The sequence below is a fragment of the Photinus pyralis genome, unplaced genomic scaffold (genome assembly GCF_008802855.1).
Source record: "Photinus pyralis isolate 1611_PpyrPB1 unplaced genomic scaffold, Ppyr1.3 Ppyr1.4_LG3a, whole genome shotgun sequence".
Taxonomy (NCBI): Eukaryota; Metazoa; Arthropoda; class Insecta; order Coleoptera; family Lampyridae; genus Photinus; species Photinus pyralis.
The window spans coordinates 3,324,282-3,346,139 of record NW_022170509.1 but is presented as its reverse complement, the minus strand read 5'-3'; the positions used below and the strand labels follow the sequence as shown (position 1 = coordinate 3,346,139).

Genomic DNA, 21,858 nt, shown 5'->3' with positions numbered 1-21,858 from the left:
TTAAATTTCCACACCACTCCCAAAAACTTAACCTTGTCCTAATATTGCAGGTTTCGTCCGTTTACATGGTATTCAGGTAATTGATGTTCTTTCCGAAATTGCCAGAAGTGAATTCAGCGTTCCTTATTGCATCAGAGACTTCTCTTGTCCACCATGGTAACGGTTACTATGTATGTAGTCATGGTCATATATTGACTTGCTGCAGATAATACCATCTTAGTTAGCGTTTAATAGACTCCGTCATTTATTTTTGTAGACTTTTTTGTTTGATTTTGTTTACAGAGCCCACGCATTAAATGCACAGAAAAGTGTAGTTCTTTCCGTTTCAAAAATTAATTTTTTTAAGGAAGCTAAGTTTTATATCCTCAAGAGTAAATTTTTCATTTGGTTTCAGGTGGACAAACTATTATTTTAAATTAAGATTGACGAAACAAACTTACAGGAACTAGCATCGTTTAATAAAAAATTGCGTTTGAGCTAACAATTTGGAAAGCGAAATGTGAAGTATATGCATCGAAAGTATTGATTTTGGAATAACGTTAAGACCCATGAAAAACTAACTATCGGACACAAGTTTCACGAACTTATACAATGAAGAGCTTAAATGGATTACATGAAAATCAACACCGAACTTTGTGGAAGGCATGTTACGATGCATGTTACTATTTTCGAAAGTAAAAAAAGAAAAGCAACAATTACAATCCATCAGTTTGAATCAAATGCGGTCGTCCTCAGTAAGAATGCGGACTGTGACAGCTCTAGAATATCACTGGGCTCCTGCTGGGCCTCTGTCACTTTCATACCGTTTAAATTACACGAATAGATGTTATCTTTTTATATACATTTAAATTGAATTATAATTTACCTAACAAACTTCGATATATTTTTTAGGTTGTGAAAATATCTTGCAGCGTTGAAAACGTTTACAGCTGTAAAACATGTTTCACGAATTGATTTTTAAAGTATTTTAACGGCATGTACAAGACATTAAGCTCTGTAAAGCAGGCCAGTGGAAATAATCAGTAAATGAAGCATAGAGTCACAAAGCAAACACGCCAAACGATCCTTTGAACTTTGAATTAATCTAAATTTCCCCTCTTTGTAACCCTAGTTATTTTGTAGGAAGTAGACTTAAAAAAAATTGCTTCACTGTATGTCTTTCTAATAAAAGATTCCACAGTAATGAGAGAATTGGTAATGTATATGATATTAAAAATGTTTCGTCTTTAATTACGGAACGCCCCCAGCACTAATTGCGTATAACTAACCGTAATAGATCTTGGGGATTACCAGTTTATGCATTCGCATCTGTGACAATTGCTAAAGCCGCCTTAATTTTTGTCATCAAAAGCTCGTCCGACAGCAATTTATTTCCGCTATTAATTAAAAAAAGTAACGACGAGGGTTATAAAGCTTAAATTCCCAAATTAAATTAACCGCAATCTTAAAACGTCCGGAATCTCATTCCCTAACGTTTATTGTCGCGGGTTGTTCGAATAATTAATTATGACAAACCGGGTCACTTATGATCCTGTTTGATGGCTCTGAGAAAATACACGGCACATCCTTTAAATTTTTGCGATAGGCCCAGTCGAACTTTCAACGGAAACGATTTCCTGTTATAATATTTAATTGTATCCTGCCGTAAAATAGAATAAAAGTCCTACGAGCAATTATAAATGTCGAGTACACAAAGCCGCTGTAAAGAAGAAATTATAACTTAGGTTAAAATCAAACTTTTCAATTTAATAATCAGGATTAATATAATCCTAATTTGCATTTAAATTTACGACCAGAACGTGGTTGTTGACTAATTTAGTATCTTAAGAAGCCCCTTATTCAAAAATGCAGCATGTTTCCTTTCTAAAGTGAAAAACACATTTTCTTCACGATATTGTACATAAGGATCGAAATCCGCGAAGCTCGATGCCCATTAAGCCCGGAGCACCTATTTATCTTTTTATGTGCAATTACTGGATTTATAAATGACTAATTACTTTCACCACAACTGTGTTGTACAGAAAAACTTTCCAACCCCTTAAAGCCGATTTATGTTAAGGCTTTGAATCCAAATTTGCATCATAGACACTTTTAAATTTCTTAATAAAACTTGGAAGTTGCACAGTAAACTGGGGTAGACGTAGAGGTGCGATTAATTACCATCGGCAATTACCCTATGATGGCATTGCGAGAATTTAATCAACGTTACATACTTTGTAATGTCGCAATGAGAACAAATCCAGATGTGAAGATAACGCAGTGCTTTGTGCTCAGTCATGTCATGTCTTTTTGTTAAAAGTGGGTTCTCCATTTGACAGTTGACATTGCGGTTCGCATTGATATACAAATCGAGTACCTATCTGATTGTCACAGGTACAACTCGCTTATCGGCCATCTTTCTCAAGCAATGCGACAATTTGAAATGTAAAGATTAATATCGTGGTAGGTATGTAGGTATACGCATATGCACTTTCTTTTATTTGCGTATAAACTAGTTAAAGTACTACTTTTGCGATATCTCTACCGCAAACCGACTGTCGCATGACTTACCGTCATTACCAATAAACTGAATTACCCTTGGGTATGCATGTCGCTCTACAGCTCATACATGTTAAATAGGTTCCTACCCGTTAATTCTATGTCCTCACCAAAGCGCTGGCACAATTCCGTTAAGCGCGTAAAATCAATGAAAGCACTATACCTAAGCGGCATTTAATACCGTTCGTTCTTAATTATTTTTTTTAAATCGGCATCTTCGGAATTAAAATGGTTATTACGGAAATGTGACATCTGCGCTCAATTAAGCGACGTTTTACAAATTTAGATAATTTAATTTAAATACACTCACCGGACCTACAACTTCTATCGAAATCGCTCGCCGACTTTCAGCTAATCTGTAAATTAAAAAAAATAATCAGCATATTAATCAATAGAACACGTAAAGAAAATGACATTTTGATGTTGCAGACTTGACTTAATTATTAATGGTCTTGATATTCATTCAAGAATCCGTGACTTACATTAGTACAATATCTTCTAAAGGTAGGTATTAGCTAAATATGTTGAACCTTTTTGCACGTACAAGTTGAACACGTTTAGATATTATAATGTTCTACCACTGTTAAACAATTATTATTCAGTTTTTTATGTTGCAAATTCGTTTACATAAGGAGAAAAATTTATTTTATTTGTTTTATATTATTTCATATTGTCATGGACGCCAAAGTCAAAGTTAGAGAAAATAGATTATGGAAGCATAGTATACGCATCCTCCAAAAAATCCCAACTAAAACTGCTAAACCCAATTCAGAACACGACCATTAGAACGGTCATTGGAGCTCAATACAAAGCTATTATGTGAATCAGGAGAGCCATCTCTTGAAAGGAAAAGAAAATGCTTCACCATAGCCTATGCAGCATCAATCTCAAACCTATCAAAACGTCTTCAACAACAGATTTTACAACACCTACCAGACCAAACCACATTTAGATCAACCTCTTTACCATAGATTAAACCAACTCACAAACAACCTCCAAGTTAGTTTTCCTACCGACAATGCCCTACCGTTCAACAACGAACTTACACCACCGTGGACCACCAGCATCCCAAATTGCAATACATATCTCACCCGCTTTACCAAGTCTGAAACAAACCCTTCAATACTCAGGAACCTTTTTAAAGATACTCTTCGCAGCAACTTTCCAGGATATAAAACATTGTATACGGATGCTTCCAAATGCGAAGATGGAGTTGAAGCAGCTGTATACTCTACAACCACAAGCCTGAGCTACAAGCTACCTAGTTCATACAGCGTATTCACCGGCGAAGCATTTGCAGTAAGTATTCAAGGCACTCGAATACCAAACGCACTTTCTAATAATAATAGACTCGCTGAGCGTAATATAGATAGATAGATACTTTTATTTCCACGTTCATCATTGGATATACACAAAAACAAACAAAAATTAACAATATGTTCTAAAAAAATAATACACTAAAACAAGTAAATAAGACTAGATGAATCGCAGATAGGTACCTCATTAAACAATTACTGTTGTGTTGAGGTTACCATCACTTAAAAAACCAAGTTAATATTAATTCCAAATGCACTACATAAATTAAACGGAGAAAAAAGAACTTAAAAATTGCAGTAATAATGATATCAGTGGCGAGAGATTTATAGAACGGTGTAATGAAAGTTAAACTTTAGATAAGAAAATGATACGCCTATTAACCTATCTTCTTGTTAACACAGTAAAAATCAAGCAAGATGGAGACAAAGGCAAAGAGTTATACCTACAAAGAATACACTATTTAAAGATTAACGAAAAAGAAAGAGAAAAATAAACAAATAAATAAATGGTGTACCTATTGTAAAAAAAGAATTTCTACGTCGCAAACTGTTAGTAACCAAGATTTTAAATTATTTGTAAATTTCGTACATATTCTTATACTAGATATGTGGCTTGGTAATTTATTAAATAAATATGGTGCACAGTATGTATAAAAATGCTTATAGGCCTCGATGTTTGGCTTAGGAGTCCACACAAGGTTCTTAGATTTTAATCTGTTTGAGTGAACGTTATAATTACCCTCTATGTGACCACTCCTAAGGTAGAACATTCTTAAAACACGAAACACATACATGTATCTTAATGGCAGTATTTTTAATGAAACAAATAAGGGAAATGACGAATGTAACATTATGACACACCAGAAATCAATCGAATTATTTTTTTCTGAGCAACAAGTAATGGTTTTATAGACGACAAATATGTACCGCCCCACACGCATATATATAGCCTTAAACAAATGTACCCAAACAATTTAATAGTCATAATAATCAGACAACCCAATATGTCTCACAACCCCTAGTGACCTAAAACATTTTTTTAAAAGAAAAGTGCGTGAAAAATTGCAACAAGAATGGAACCAATCCAATTCAAAACTTAGAGAAATCAAAGCTACAGTGGAACCATGGAACGACATACAGATAAAACGACGCCAACAAGTGATAATGTCTCGACTACGAATCGGGCATACGGCGATGACGCACAATTTTTTATTAAATCATAGCGCACCACCCTTCTGCGACAGGTGCACGGTGCCAATAACCGTAAAACACGTTTTAACAGAGTGTGCTAAACATTGTGAACACCGACGAAAACATAACATAAACAATAACTTAAATACACTATTAAAAGGTTCAAAAAACGTTATTCAAATTATGAATTACTTAAAAGACATTAATTACCTCACAGATCTAAGGATACCTATGTACCAAATTGTGCCTAAATTTCCGTTGCTAATAACCGAAAGGTGGATGCAGGTTTAAATAAATAAAAACAAAAGTTAAGAAAATTTAATATTCTTCAGGCAATTCTGAAAGTGAGAGGGCACGTACACGGGTTTCGAGAAAATGAACCTATGCTCCCTGTGCAGATTAGAATTAGAAATTGGGATTCTGTGTGGAGTTAGCAGCCAGTTTTCCACAGCCGAATGTCAAAAACACCCGAATGTTCAGTTGTGCAGCTTCTATAGTTACAAGTACAGTATAAGCATGTGCAATAAAGACTAGAGGGATATTTAAAAAAAACCAAACAATTACGCTTGCAATCAATACCCAATTACCTAAAATTAAAAAAATTCTTTGAGTCGCTTGTGAGCAAAAGGCGGAGAGTGCACTTTCAAATTTGTTTTTTCGATTTTAATTTCATGCCTTAACTAGAATACAAACATGAAATAATTTGAATTTCTGATCGAATGACACCAATAGCAAGTCTGTAAGTGGTGTAGTTCCGGAGCTTTTGTGATTCAGACAGACAAACAGACATATCAAAGAGCGCAAAAGTGCACTTTTTATTTTTATATTTTTCTTTTTTCGTTTACCTCTCACAAAAAGAAGGCTTCAAATTCTCATATTTCATAAAGCGGTAACGTTCGTCTTTAGTATCCGCCTCTAAAATACAAAAAAATTCATTTAATATCCACGAAAGAAGGTTCATTTAAGAGTCTTCTGTACCCACTGCACCCAATGTAAATTTCCATAAGAGCGCCCGCCATAAAAACTCTATTTGTTTTTCCAAAAACAATTTTTTTAAGAATTATTTTATAAATTTAGACCTTTATCTACAAAATGTTCGGACTATTTTTTTTTAAGTTTATAGCAACTGAATACCGATTGTTTACAGATTAGATGTTTCGCACCGATTATTAAGCTAATCTGTTTTATTTTTTTACTCTCGATCAAGACGATTTATGGAAAAAGTAAACCGACAGTTTTTTAGATAAGTTACTTCTAAACATGGACCCAAAAAATGAAATCATAATTTCTGTAAATAAAGTCTGTATCTTGGCGGGCGTTAAATCAACAATTTGAGTGAAACAAGTGGCGCCACTGCACAGTGTCGGTGGGAACTAACTAAGGACCAAGACAGGAGTTGACAAAGCAAGAATATTATCTTATCTCTTGCAGCTATAATCATCTATACACTATAATGTAAAAAAGTTGCGCTTAGGTAAAGAAGACTCTTTTATCTTAAAGAACAATATATTTAACAATCACAAAAAAAAGATTTCGAGCTCCCGTGTTTGTTAAAGTGTTATCAGTCATTTATGTATCATCGAAACAATTGGCATTCATTTAACCATCGCCCTACCGCCCTAGGGGACGAAATACTCGCAAAAAATTCATTTAACAGTAATTTGTTAAGATTCATTACTAACACAACCCAAAAAATTGAAAACAATAATGTTTTAACTGTTCCAAACTCCCATGTGTGTTAAAACGTTAAAATCCATCTCTAGCTATGGAAAAGATTGGACTTCATTTTGCGACCGTCCGAGGGAGTGAAATCCAACTAACTCTAATGCGCTCTAATAAAACAAGTTGGAAAGTACTCGATGCGCCGAGCTACTTAAGCGCGTTTTTGTGCGACGGATCAACGTTTTATTTATTTTTTTACATTTATTTATTTTTTTTTTTTTATAATTTATTTTCATACTTAGTTTATAGAAATATTATTATACTCATATATTGTCAATACTGTAGGTATAACTCAATGATTAATGTTAATTTTATTGCCTTGGTAAGAGATTTATGTTATACCTTTTAATTATGATTAGATTTGGAAGGGTGGTAGATCGCCTAACCAGGTGAACCCTTGTCCATTTGTAAGATTCTTGCTTACAATAAACTTTATTATTATTATTTAAACTCATTTTATGCTACAGTTTCATTATGAAGGAAACTTTTTGTGCTGAAATATAATCTGCATACGCTGGATACGCAATTTATAACGATACTGTCTATGAAGCTGGGAACCTAAAATGGTCACTGTTTTATCTGGGGACTTGCAGATGGAAAACCTGGTTCCAATGAAATATCATCTACCGGGGGGTGCCTAGCGCGACGCAGCATAGGGATTTCAATGGTAATTTCTTTATAGTCAATTACTAGCTCCCCTAATTATTTTAGAGCAAAAGTCTAAATAGGTTTTTTTAGAGAAAAAAATACTGCACCTGTTCATACTATTACTCATAATTTTCCGTGTTTCAAAACCGTAGAAATCCACAAAATAAAAAATTACATTTTTATAAATCAGTGATGCTTTGGAATCTTTTAACAAACTACAAGCGCATCGCATCTAAGTTAACGTTGTTTGACGTCGAACGATTTTCATATTTAATTCTGTTTCAACTAACCGACGCAAGAAAAAGCGTCTATGGAGTAGTTTTTTTAGAGAATGTAATGCTGCATCTATGCACCAGATACTATCTGTTTATCATCTTCCGGAACCAGAGTACATAATCGAAGAAAAAGAAATTGATTTGAGGAAGAATTGTTCTTAAACTTCTGATTTTTCGCTACTGCAGCCAAAACGATGAATGTATTGTCGTTTCCCTTTTCCTGATGATTTTGATAGACATTTTGAACGTTATTGCAGTGATTTAACACTGCTCCTGTTTTTGAAACTTTCGCACAATTCTGTCTACTGTGGTACTGCTTGGAATCCGTCGATTGGGGTACTGCACAGTAAATACAGACGTTATTACTTGGCGGGCATAAAACAACTTTAACATTTCCTCTTTCTCTTCAGTTAAATACATGACAAACAGTTTTATGATTAACTCAACTTATAAACAAGTATAAATTTAATATACGTCAAAGGCAAATAATGAAAAGTTATCGCTGTTTTTTTAGGTAATTCCAAGGCATATCTGATTTATTGTAAAATGAACCTTTTTATGTTGTCGATTTCTACGGTTTTGAAAAACGGAAAATTATGAGTAATAGTATGAACAGATGCAGTATTTTTTTCTCTGAAAAAAACCTATTTAGACTTTTGCTCTAAAATAATTAGGGGAGCTAGTAATTGACTATAAAGAAATTACCATTGAAATCCCTATGCTGCGTCGCGCTAGGCACCACCCTGTATATTATATACCTAGTCAAACTTGATAATACCAATAATTTCAATGAAATCTCCTTGTATTGTTCCTTGTTCTTGTCCTTGTATTCATGCAAGGACCAAACAAAAATCGTGCTCTATGTCAATGATTGCCTGTTCTTTGAATAAGGGATAAAAAAATACAGAATTGCAATATCTAAATATGCAATCTTCTATTATGTGTGAAAACATTTATGAAATTCTTTATCTTCATTAAAAAAAGAACTAGAAATAACGATCATAACATAGCATTACGTTTCTTTTCTAAAAAGTTTTGTCTGTGTCCATAATGAAGTACACGTATTGTGGGTAAAAGTTCGCAAATTTGTTTATGTCGCTAATATAGCAATTTTTTTAAATACTGAGGGTACTTGACACCTCTCTTGGAACGTTCCGGGATGTAAATTATAAATTAATCTGATATTTAAGAGTTTCATGCACGCCTACATGACATAAGGAACCAGCACCTAGCTCTAGATCTCAAGATCTCAGCGTTTTAGACAGACACACGTAGGTACAGAAAACAGAAGCACATTCCGGCGTGGCAAAATTACGCAAAAACCAAGATCTTGTGTGTGTGTGTGTGTGTGTGTGTGTGTGTTGTGTGTATATCACTAACGAAATTGTAGATTTTTGCTTCTTTAAACGTGTATTAAAAAGTCGTTTACCCTATCCTAGAACCCAATATTCCGTTAACCCGCCTCTGACCATACAAGATTTTTGCGAGTAAGAGTGGCAGCACTGATTAAAAATTTTTAGCGTGCTTGATTGGTGAACCACAACGGGTGGGGGTTTGTTTGGTTAACCGTTAACCTTGTAATATTTTTTAATCTTTACTACAGCGTTTCACCATAAACAATAAGTTCAATAAATTGTGTTGTTCTGTTAATAAAAAATCGTCATTATAGTTAGAAACGGTGATCAAATTCGCCAAATTATTCATACGGAAAAAGGCCGCAATCAGCACTATTCACGAGCTTTGCGAGTAATTGAATACCTCTGGTACGACACAGAACGTTACAATGATGCTTAAAATTGTAATAAATGTTAATTATCCTGGACTACGTAAGTATTGTTATCTGACGCAATTCTTTTTTGCACAAGCTCGACATTTTTTTAGGATTTCACTTCTTCACCCGCATCAGATTTGATATAAACCATTTCTTGGAGATTTTGTGTGTCGTGTTGCACCTATATTTAGCATATACGAGATTCTCACGTTAAGAGCGCTAAAATGTCATTAAAAAATAAACGCAGGATAATGTAATAATCGCGTTTTATTTCATATGAGTAAGTACAGTCACTGAGGAAAGTAATGATCCTGGAAGTCAGCAGAAATATGAATAATTCTGAAGATTATTTCGAGGACAATGCCAATTGGTAAGTATAAATTATGCTCTCATGGGAACAAATGGCGAACAATGCAACATTTTTGAAATTACATTATTTCAAATACTTACGACCTAAATCAAAATTTTGAGCATTAGCAATTAGAGCGAAGAATTCCAGCAAGCATTGTGTTTTTTGAATGACAATTTATTGACGTCGGGTAGGTTTTTTTTAGTAGGTAATTTTTATGATGTTTGGCAACACTTCACTTAACTTGATGTTTTAGCGGTTAATTTTAGGTATTTTTCAAACTAGTATAATAGCAAAAGGGAGAGAATAAGCGCTAAAAGAAAAAGCCGGATTGAAAGTCGTGTTTCCCAAATACGAGCCGACTGTCAAAAATTCCCCTACTGAAAATCGTATTCAATTCTTTGTATCATGTTTCTTGTTTTGCTTGCCCATCTCTGGATTGATATGAACATGAAAAATGAATGAGGATGAAAAATAGTAGGTACAAAGATGGTTCTGACACTCATTAATCCATTTTTTTTTTAGAAAACCGATGGTGGAAAATGGCAAATAATAAGGCAACAACTCTGGAAAGCAAATGTAGAGAAATGGTGTAAATTATTTTAGTCAAAATGTAAAGATCATCTAGAGAACCATTTGTCATGTAGATACAATTTATAGGATATCCTACCATCGATTTCTCATACTTTTTTTTGACTAATTTTAGTGATTTTAATTGGTTTTATTTTTATTGCAAGTTGTGGTAGGTAGATAAGTTGTAAGATAGGTATGTTAAATTAAATTGTGCATATTGAACTTTTTTTCTATGGAAAAAGAACCTTCAACGATTTTGTCAATATTATTGTGATAGTTATTCGTTATGATGTGTAGTCAGAGCCTACTAAAACTACAGTGAGCTCTGGTAGTCTATTTAACAAAAATGGACATGTAATTTCACATATCCTTGAAAGTGCTTTTGTGGTACCTCTATTATATTTTAAGTAGGTACTTTAGCAGTTAGCACTACTAACTACATGCATTTACTTAGTATATAATTCCTTGCATCCCTCAGAGATGGAAATGTGTACTTTTTTTGTAATTCTGGCCTAAATGAGCAACTACAACGTGTAAAATACACACGTGGGAATACCTACAGCAAGACAGTAATAAAAACACCACAAACAGGAAGCGTCATTTATTTGCAATGTAAAATTTGGTAGACTGTAATTGGGATATGTACAAAAATTTTCGTTATTTTAAATCTTCTGCCATAATTGAGCTTCACATTTGTAGGATCATGTTAATTCGCCCCAAAGTCCATCCCACAAATATCACTGAAAAAATGCAGTGTAATTAATGTCAATGTCCAACACTTACATACATCCTAGTGAAATTAATATCCTTACAAAGATGTCTTTTGCTAAAACAAGGATTTCTTCCAAATTTATGTATAATGTCGCACCCATAATGCTCGCCAAATATAAAACGTATAATGACGCGGCTTCCTGTTCTCAGTCAAAATGGCCCAGTTTGAGGTGATATTCAGACAGGGGATGACACAATTGGTTTCTCAGGTCGCTGTTTTACCGGCCGGGTAAAAATGTATAACCACCATTGTGTCTCTTCACACGCTACTTTTTGAAAGAGAGGTAAGTAGTGCATCTTTGGGGGTACCTCCGCAAATAACAAATCCTGCTGCGGAAGGCAAAGAGAACATCTTGGGAAAGACCATAGAAGAAATGCCCGTAGCCTCTCCGACGGGAGGTACTCTCAAAAGAGAAGAACTACCGACCCGTTAAGAATGATAGGACCAGACGATGAACGCGCCGGATCAAATTAGAGAGACTCTTGGCGCGAACCCATTATCCGGGTTCCGTTAGTGGCCGTATATTCACACCAAACAGAGTCTGTTGGGCGATAGACTACAGCCAGCCTTATAAATTAGCCGAGGAAGATGGAATTCTCCCCATTCTCCTTATAAAAGAAACATTAACGCCCATTCTAGTAGAATTTTTTAGGGGGAGCTATTCCCTAAGCTATATCCCTAAGAACTGGAAGAATGTATCTATGTTGCAACTTCCAATATGACGTAATCATTGAGAAAACCAGTAGCAGACACGAGGCGTAAAACGAGACGAATATGAGAAAGAATCCCGTCTCCTTATTGCTCATTTCATTGTAGCTCATTTGGTGTTCTCACGGATCCCGCGCGTGGTTTTCAATTTTATAGGTGAGTCATTTAGAACAGTATTTTGCATTTGTTGTTAATGTTATAAATAAAGGGGAGGATTTCTGATTATGTGATTTTACAAATTGCAACTTTTTCTCATTTGTTGCTCGAGCGTCAAATATTATATTATATATATGTCCAAATTGATGATCAAGATTGATGTCAAAAAGAGGAAGAAGCTTTTATCTACTATACAAATATACAAAATAGTTTCGTTGTAGGATACATTAACGCTAATTCTACACGGTGAGCTTTTTCTGATTATGAGAATGTGAACTTACAAGTTGAAATGTGATGACCCTTTAGTTATTTGGAAAATGCTTGGCTGACTAGCAAGCTGATCTCGCAAACATTATTTTTATTATTATTATACAAAATGGAAATTTTGTGCGGGATACTGTCTTCAAAACAGCATTTTTATGGTATCGAAAATTATAAAAAATTTGCTACCAATCTACATAAATTTAAAATTGTGGTCATTGGCACGTACGGCTGCAGACTCAAGGGAGGCGTATTTTTAATATCAACTATTTTTTATTGCATATATTATTAAAGTGTTGGATTCACCTAGAATTCTTATTTTTCTCTTAATGCCAGACAAGGTACTATACAAAACTTCCGTGCAACAATTATTGTAGTTTTGTTTCGACCCTGTACTTCTTTCGTGCAGTTATAACTGTTACAAACCAATTTCTGAAATTTTGTACATGAGCTATGCAGCTTTTGGTTATATATACCCCATGCACAGTTTTAATTTTTCTATTTTTAAATTGGGCCAAATTGGGACTAATTATGATATATGACTAAATTTCGTCGAGATGAAAATTTGACGTCATCCCCAAAAACCTAGAAAAAGTATTGCGTTTCTGTATTATATGGGTTTTGAGATAAAAAAATGAAAGATTGAACACCAATTGTGTAATCTTCAGAGGAATAGCAAAATTTACAATGCAGTAGGATTGGCAACACTGTTATCCTATACCCCAGTCTACTGCCACCTGAATGTGAATTTCACTATACACGATTTATAGTATACGAAATACCGGTAATGGCATATTTCTGGATTATTGAAGTTCGTAGGATTCGCTTTACCAGAATACTACGAATTTCTGGACCCTGTATACAAAATTAAACTAGGAAACGAAACTATTTGATGTAACGCAAAAATTACAACCCGCACAATAAACGAATTGTTATATAAAAATATATTTTCTTACAAAAATTCTAATTTTTGAAACGGAAAGGGAATGTACTTTTTATTTATTTTCTATAAGGTTAAAAATATTTAATTTTTGAAACGGAAAAGTACTATACTATATGCAGCGCATTTAAAGAGTGGTCTGTTCAAACAAGGAAACAAAAATATTTGAAGTAGCACAAAAATTACAGCCCTCACACTAAATGGGTTTTTATGTAAAAGTAAACATTCCTAAAAAAATTTTAAATTTTGAGGCGGAAAAAGAATATACTTTTCTGAGCTTAAATGATAAGCTTTTGGATCCTGTAACCAAAATGAAACCAGGAATTATGTCAAAGTGTAGATCATTTACGAATTTTATTAAACAATAATCAAAGATCTTCAAGGGTATAAGTACTTGGGTACAAAAATAAAACTAATTAGCTTTAGAATAATAATCTTAACGATAGAAATTTACCTTAATTTGGAAAATAATCTGATGATCTTTTTTTTTCTTTAGTCCCACTCAGAAAAATGCCTGCCACCCCTGCTACTTTATCTTGGTTACGGGTCTGGGAGGGAGGTGTCCAAATTTTCAAAAGTGAACTGTAACATTTTTTTTTATTTTGGTCGCATTACACCCAAAAGTCAAAACTGTAATGGGCGTTCTTCTGGAGGATAAAAGAAGTTAATCCCTGTAATCCCATTGGTTCAAGGTGGTATCGAATCTCTAATCGAAGATCTCTGTGTGTATGGACAAAACGAGGGACAAAACAAATTCGAAAATTTGGTAACAGGAATAGATAGTTAGGTAAGTAGTTTTCAATCATCAAGTAATTAGTTCAAAAAACGTGGAAAGATAATTGTTAATTAGTAACTTTGTTGTAATGGATTTTACCTGTTTATACTTAATCGTTGAGGTATATATTAAACCTGTTGTGTTCTCGCAATGGGAAAAATCCTTCGGTAGGTAAAAATACTCAAAACCTCCCCATGCATTGTTTAATTTGTTTTTTTTACAGACGTTGACTAAAATTGGCAATTATTATAGGTATTTGTTTTCATGATATGATGCGTTTATTGCCCAACAGAATCAAGCTCGAATTAATGGACATTTAACACTAATACAGAGAAGGCTATAGATATGCTAAATAGCCTAAATATGAGAAAATGAAGATTTTAAATTACAATGTTACCTACTAGTTTCGGTAAAATACAAATTGCCATGCTCAGGCTGAAGGGTTACATAAAATCGTTAAGTTGAAGTGGTAAAAGAGAAATGGAAGCCGTCGAAGTTTGCATGAAATTGAAAAATTTTCAATTTTAATTTACATTTTGAAGTTAAAAACGGACAGGTGGACCATGGACAAACAAATTTAGTTATTACCTTATTACGAAGAACAACCTTCTTTAATTTAACAAATTTACATTAACAACATGGTTTTTCAAAACTGTTTTTCCTCATTTAACTAAATTTGTTTCCCCATCCAGGTCCGCCTGTCCGTCTTTAATTTGAATATAAATTTGAAACTATTGAATTTCATGCAGAATTTGACGCCTTCCATTTGACATTTACGACTTGAATCTTAACGATTTTATGTAACCCTTTAGCCTGATGATGGCAATTTGTGATTTGCCGAAACTAGTTGTAGCGTTAATGTATAATCTCCATTCAACAAGTAATAATTATCAACGTTAGTCGACGTCTGTCAAATTTCAACGGATTAAACTATTAATGGGGAGGTTTTGAGTATTTTTACCTCCTGTTTATACTTAAGTGGTGTGATATCTAGATTTATTTGTGAAAAGAAACAATAATACCTATATCAAACATAAAATTATTGCTTCCCATCACTATAATATACTGTGCGATCAAAAATGAGTTGCTGTCGAGTCACCTTTGGAACTTTTGTTTACATGGGAAATCGTATTTAACTTGAACTTCCAAAGGCGACTCGACAGCAACTCATTTTTGATCGCCCGTTATTAATAGTGAACGTTTTCAGATAAAAAAAAGTTCTAGGATCTAGAAAATTACATGAATGTACCAAGAAGTTGAAAGAAGACAATTTTCAGAGTAGTTACTCTAGTAAAACTAGGTAAGGTATGTTGATATTGTTTTCTTAATTGCATTTTGTTGGGAATGGGCAGGGGCGGACTGGGTACTTAAGGGCCAGGTGGAATTGCATAGGTTACCGGGGGGGGGTAGTGCAGTGCTCCTTTCTCGAAAATCAATTACCATACAGTTTTTTTTTAAATTGCAGCTGATAATTAAAAGTAACAAAATATACAATCCACACGAGGTGCGTCGCCTATAATTGTATTTCAACACTTTCATGCTACGACAGAAAATGATAAATTCATTGTAAAACACTTCAATTAAAACAGAATTTTTTAACAACCTAACATCAACCCCAATTAGAGAAACGTGTTAATAATTTTGAGCCCCGAAAAAAAATTGTCTCAGATCGACCCGGAAAAAAAATTTTCTTATACAATGTGGCCTGTAGAATCCATAATTTCAAACAGTTCCAAGATTGGGCTACTAGTTCAAAAGTTACAGCCCTTTGAATTTTTTTTCGAAATTGGTTTTCTAGTCTATAACTTTTGATTGAGAAGTCTGATCGAAAAAGTACGAATTGATTTGGATTCTACGCACCCAAATTAATAAGAAAAAGTGTTTTCCCGAGAATTTTTGGTGTAGTCGATTTTTTTGAGCCCCGAAGAAAAAATTATCTCAGATCAATCCGGAAAATAAGTTTTCTTATAGAAAATTACCATACAGTTTTTTTTCAAATTGCAGCTGATAATTAAAAGTAACAAAATATACAATCCACACGAGGTGCGTCGCCTATCATTGTATTTCAGCGCTTTCATGCTACGACAAAAAATGATAAATTCATTGTAAAACACTTCAATTAAAACAGATTTTTAACAACCTAATATCAACCCCAATTAGAGAAACGTGTTAATAATTTATTAATAGTGCAAGAAACTAAATACAGCACATACTTATAAATTTCCAACGGGCCATTATAATCTACAGGCCAGGTGGCAACCGCCCCCCCCCCCGGGTCAGTCCGCCCCTGGGAATGGGGTAAACTTTAGTTATATATCAGTATATGAGTAGTGAACTGTAAGGTGCTGGAATGGATATTATATGCCTCAAGGCAGCAGGGATTTCCATTACAGTTCTTTTTAAAAATTCTAAAAAGTTATTAATTGTAGTTTCTATATCTCATTTTTTCATATATTTTCTTGTCTGTGATATTATTTATTGTTCACTTTTCTTTAGGTTCCGTGTACTGGACGTTGGTAACGAAAACGTCAACGTGAAGAATCGTCATACATAATTTTAAAGAACTGATGATAATAAATAGAGGTATGTACTTAATGTAAGCTATTTTGTCTAAAATGTAAATGTAATACTGATTATCATAATCATAACTATGCTACCTTTGTGGGTGCCTGGAAGGTTTTTAATCTAATTATAGGTACCTTGTAAGTTTAACTGTACATACTTATTCTTATTGTAAGGGAAGAGTTGTAGTACTTACGTAGGAGCTTATTAAGCAGAAAAACTAATTTAATCATTATCATAAGTTTTCATGACAATCATGGTAGGTAATGTTGTTTATAACTTTATACTGTTAATTTTATGTGTAGCAGTGAATAGAAAAGGTTAATGTGTACCTAAATTATATAATTTGTAAAAAGCCTTAAATCCGTCCAATGAGACGATTTCATTTCAGAAAAGCTAAACCATTGTTTAAAACAATGGCTAAACCATTCTAAATAGGTACATAAGTAGGGTCAAAATCTAGTTTTATTTCTTGTCTGTTATGCATAAATTGTTCTCTTTCTCATAAGAATCATGAAACCTACACCTACTATAATTTGTTAACTAAATGGTCAATGTAAAAGCATAATGCAACAGAAGATTACCTATAAATCTTAAGAATTGTAGGCAGGTAAAGATGGACAGATATGTAAATTATTGTATACTTGCTTATTGTGAGTACGATTTACTAAGTAATTATACTAATTATGTACATTAATCCCATTACATTTTAGGTACCTACATGGTTTTTAAATCTAATTATAGTAAGTTTAATTTAGATGGTTTTATTGCAAAGGTGGGGTAATTATAATCATAGATAAGTTCATTTTCTGCGAAATTTCGTTAATCATCAATTCAAATCTTAAGATCCTGTATAGGAAGTTGTTTGGATTTACTGTTAATTACTTAGTTATAATGCAGATATGTATTATTGACCTGTTCTAATCTTTCAGCATTTCCAAAAGAGTGAATGTATAGCTATACCATTGTATATATGGCTATACCCATTATATTACATTAATTACATGTAAGGTACCTAGATCACATGATAAAAATTTATTTAAGTATATGTGAAAACCTTGTATGTATTTAGTATTAGGTTGGTACCTGTAGGCTGTAGGTTCTCATCATATAATAAAAATATATACATTTACATATTTAACCATAACCCGAGTGCCAAACCATGTTCATTTAAAAGTTTGAGATGATCTACCCCTTGGCATATCAGAAATTCCAAATTGTGACACAGTGCAGGTGGGTTCCTTGCATCTCTACGACAAATTGAAAAAGCCCCATATAATAAAGGAAATGTGTACCTACTTGACTTACTGATATCAATTGGATATTGATCACAGAGTTGTGATTGCATCTCGAGTTCAAGAAGGGGTTTACATAATCATCATTGGAAGAAATTGTAGTAATTATACGGCGGTCACTTTGTATTAAATTTTCATTTTGGAGGTTGCTCTCAGTGATGGTTATTGCCATTTTGAAGTTGGCATCTATTCACAATTTGGAAGATGATTCGTTTTTTGCATTTTGCCCTCAATGGGCTATAATAAAACGATCATAAACAGGAAGTGTCTTTTATTTACAGGTTAAATTTAGTGCATTGCTTATGTGGTCATTGTTGAAATTTACAAAAAATTAATAGCCGCAAAATATAACAGAATTTTCATTATTTCAATGAATCCACTCTCCAAGTTAATGTCGGGGTGGATGTACTTATGTAGAGATAAATTACGAAGTTGATCTGCAAAATTAACCACTCCACGAAAGCCACTGAAAGATATATACGATTAATTATTGTTAATTTACAAGACTTACATACAGATGAGTTCAATTAATATGTACATAAACATATTTCTTCTGTTTGAAGACGGGTTTTTGTCAAATATATGGAGAATTGATGATGACGACTTCCCGCTCTCTAGCAAAATGGCCAGTTCGGCGTGGGATGAAGAAAGACGCTACCGTTATTTTTTAGAAAAAGTTGTACGCATGCGCGAACTTGATTTTCCGGTGATTGGTCTACATTCGAGGTCAAAAGCTCAGGCCAATAGGCGCGTTCGTTTTTGAATTCCGATCATTTATGTTTATCTAAACGTTCGTTTATCGTTGCACTATGCATCTTCGTTTATTCCATAACAGTGTAATGCAGCGCACTTCATTCACTTAGGATGCAAACGGCGTGCGACAAGTATGATCACGTGATCGTATACAAAATAGTTAATTTTGAGATGAAAAATACCAAATTCATATCAAAAAAGCATAATCTGTTGATTCCAAACATCGCGGGACGTGATTAGTTTCTATTTATTCTTTGTCTCAAAAATGAGGTACGTACTTATAATTAAAATAAAAAGATCGTTTATCTGTCAAATTAAAGTGGAATAACAAAAACCATTGGCGTACCGTTTTATCTTCAAAAACATCGAATTTAACTTAACCATCGCACGTACGTCACTGTTAAAGCTAAGTTTTGGAACTATTTCTAATGGTTCGATGTTATACTATTCGTTTGTGTTATTATACAATGTCTATAAATTTTAATTATTTAGATGAAGAGTCCTACCCTTATTTAGTAGAAGGTTAGGGGGGTTAAAAATGTTTCTTGTTCTTTTTATGTTTTTATTGGTTTATCATTTTGAATGAAATTAATAACTTTAATAATAATTATATCTGGAATTTGTTTAGGTTTATTATCTAAATTTGTTTTGGAAAAGGTTTTTTTAACACCCTGTATTTTCGTAATGGAACATTTTTGGATCACAGTTTATAATTATTAGTAGAATCGCTCTCTTACATATTTGCATATAATTAATGAACACCTTGGGTAATGTAATTTTGTGTGCAATAGATAATACAATGGGCGTCCCTAAAGATGGATTATTTTTCGAGTACATCCAGAACCGTTGCTACTGGGTTGGGTAAAGAAGAAGTTACCAGTAGTCATGCAATACATTTCAGCCTCAATGCTCTGAATGAAGATTTCTGCTGTGCACACATTGTGAAGCTAAGGGACCAAGTAGGCGAGTAGTTTTCGGTCATTCGTTTTCTTGACTAACTCATAAATTAGTTTTCTTGTAAATCTGGGGGACGTGCTTTTATTATCTAAGTAATTCATAAAAACCAGTCTTTGATGATGAGCTTATAATGCAATACAGGCAGCGGCGAACTATAACCGAACACTGGGCCCTAGGCTATGATAACTTAATTCAATTTTCTCATAAGTGGTTCCTTTTTAACTCCAAATTCTTCTCAAGATCCTATTACGCTTTCACAAAATTGATTGTTCCTCTTTTAAGTTTTCACCGACTATCCCCTCATCTTTCCTTCAACTTTCTTTTAAGTTACCCTAAAATACATCTTAAATTTCGTTCCTCATCACATTCCCATGCACTCTCAGGTTCTTCTTAAATATCTTTCAAGTTCTTCATTTTCGTTACATCAAACTTGTAAACTGTAAACTTTACAAACACAGTTTAATTTGAGAGGAATTATTCAATAGTAATTTGGTTGTTCCTAATTTGATGCGTATTAAATCGGAATAAAAAAATATGCGTTACACGGGGGGGTTATCAAAAATGCTCTTAAAAAAACATAAATATATGGCTAGAAGTAAAGAATACCAGTAATACTCTTTGCTAGAAGATCGTGATTTTATAACGTGTGAATGTCTTCTCGGCTCTTACATTTATTTCAAGTTATCTCCAGATTCTTCTTCACCTTCTCCTCAAATGGCATAATAATTATTTCCATAACATAAATAATATATGTAGATGTACCAATTTTATATGCCAGTAAATTTCAATTAAAACAAATAAGACAGCATTAAGTAGTTCCGCGAGTCGCTACTAGGCGATCTGAGCATTGCCAATATTTATACATATGTGTAATAAATAGGAATACGTATTTTAGTGTCATACAAATTAATTAGACTAGTCACATTACCTTAACTTTTTCTTGTTCTTGGGCCCTTTTTTCAACAAAATTGCTAGGTAGTATAATGCAATATTTAGAATGGCAATATCCACAATTTGGTCTGCAGTTTATTTTAATTATTTCAATTTTTTAAATACCATTTCAGAAGAGAAGATTCTAAAAGGTTTTGGAGATGGACGAAATAAAGCAACTCAGTAACAAAATTCTAGGGGGGATGACAGCCGATTCCGAGAAGATCCACAGAAGATTATATAGACTCCAAGTAGTCCTTTAAGTTTCTGACAATGACGAGCAGACGGTAAGAAGAATGAAGACGATCTTAAGAAGATTCCACTACACCTATAGACCATTCTATAAAGATGCTAACCAGGTTTGTAATGGTTGAATGAAGGTTCTAAAAAATATAAATATGCTTGTAGGAAGGGTTCCTAAGATGGCCGCAGATCCTAAGAAGGTTCGCAGAAGACTCCAAGCTTCCAACATTGATCACGAGCAGACATTAAGAGGATGATTTCTAAAAAAATTGTAAGGAGATTCTAAGGATCATACTAGTTCCAAGGATTCTTAGAGTAAGTATAAAAATATTTTAAAAGGAGGATTGTAAAAATGTTCTAAGAAGATTCGGAGTAGATTGAGAAAATATTCTAGAAGTAAAATTGGGTGTACTACCAAAGGTACAACCCCTGCAATCAGAGACTTTATACTGTAATAATAATAATAATTTATAATACTAAGTAAGCCTGGTAATATATGTCAAGTAATATGGAAAAGCTTCAAGCTACTTAACTTGTTGAATCCCTGTTTCTATAACGCTGAATTTTGTTCGCAGTATATTCAGAGCTATGGAAGGATAGAAGAAATCCAGTAGAAATGGATTTTAATGCTCCAAATCAAAATGTCCACTGTGCACTGTGCATTTTGAAGATAAAGCCCATAGGAAAAGGAAATGAATGGTACGTGAAGTAGATGGTTGGGTCAGTGTTTTTGAGCCACCTATTCATTTTCTTTACTTACTCATAAGCTACAGCCTTCCTGTAAATCTGAGAGACGTTGTTTTATTATCTAATTCACTTTTTAAAATCTATACAGTTTATACAGCAATGTGTGAGTGATCAGAGATCATTTGTACTTACAATCTTATAAACAAACATCTCAATGTACAGGTTCCAGTAGCTAATTGGAAAATTAGTTTTAATACCTACCTACTCTTTCAGATAAAATGGGGTTCGTGGAACTAGTACCAAAAGAATCTATCCCGGAGTTTACATTTACCTACAAAAGTTACACGATTAATATATTTACTCTCCCTTCCTATTTACTTTCAAAATTGAAAAAGCGAAACAGAGGAAAAATATCTTTATAATTAAAAACGTTCTA

General features: G+C 33.5%; 1 protein-coding gene across 2 annotated transcripts in view; it reads right to left on the bottom strand.

Moving 5' to 3' along the window:
• LOC116165960 (zinc finger protein basonuclin-2-like) overlaps positions 1-21,858 on the bottom strand; it is a 348,284-nt gene that overhangs the window by 316,480 nt on the left and 9,946 nt on the right. For both annotated transcript variants that reach the window (XM_031480744.1, XM_031480746.1), the window contains exon 2: positions 2,849-2,894. The gene's annotated coding sequence lies outside the window, so the exon portion shown is untranslated. The remainder of the gene's footprint in view (positions 1-2,848; positions 2,895-21,858) is intronic.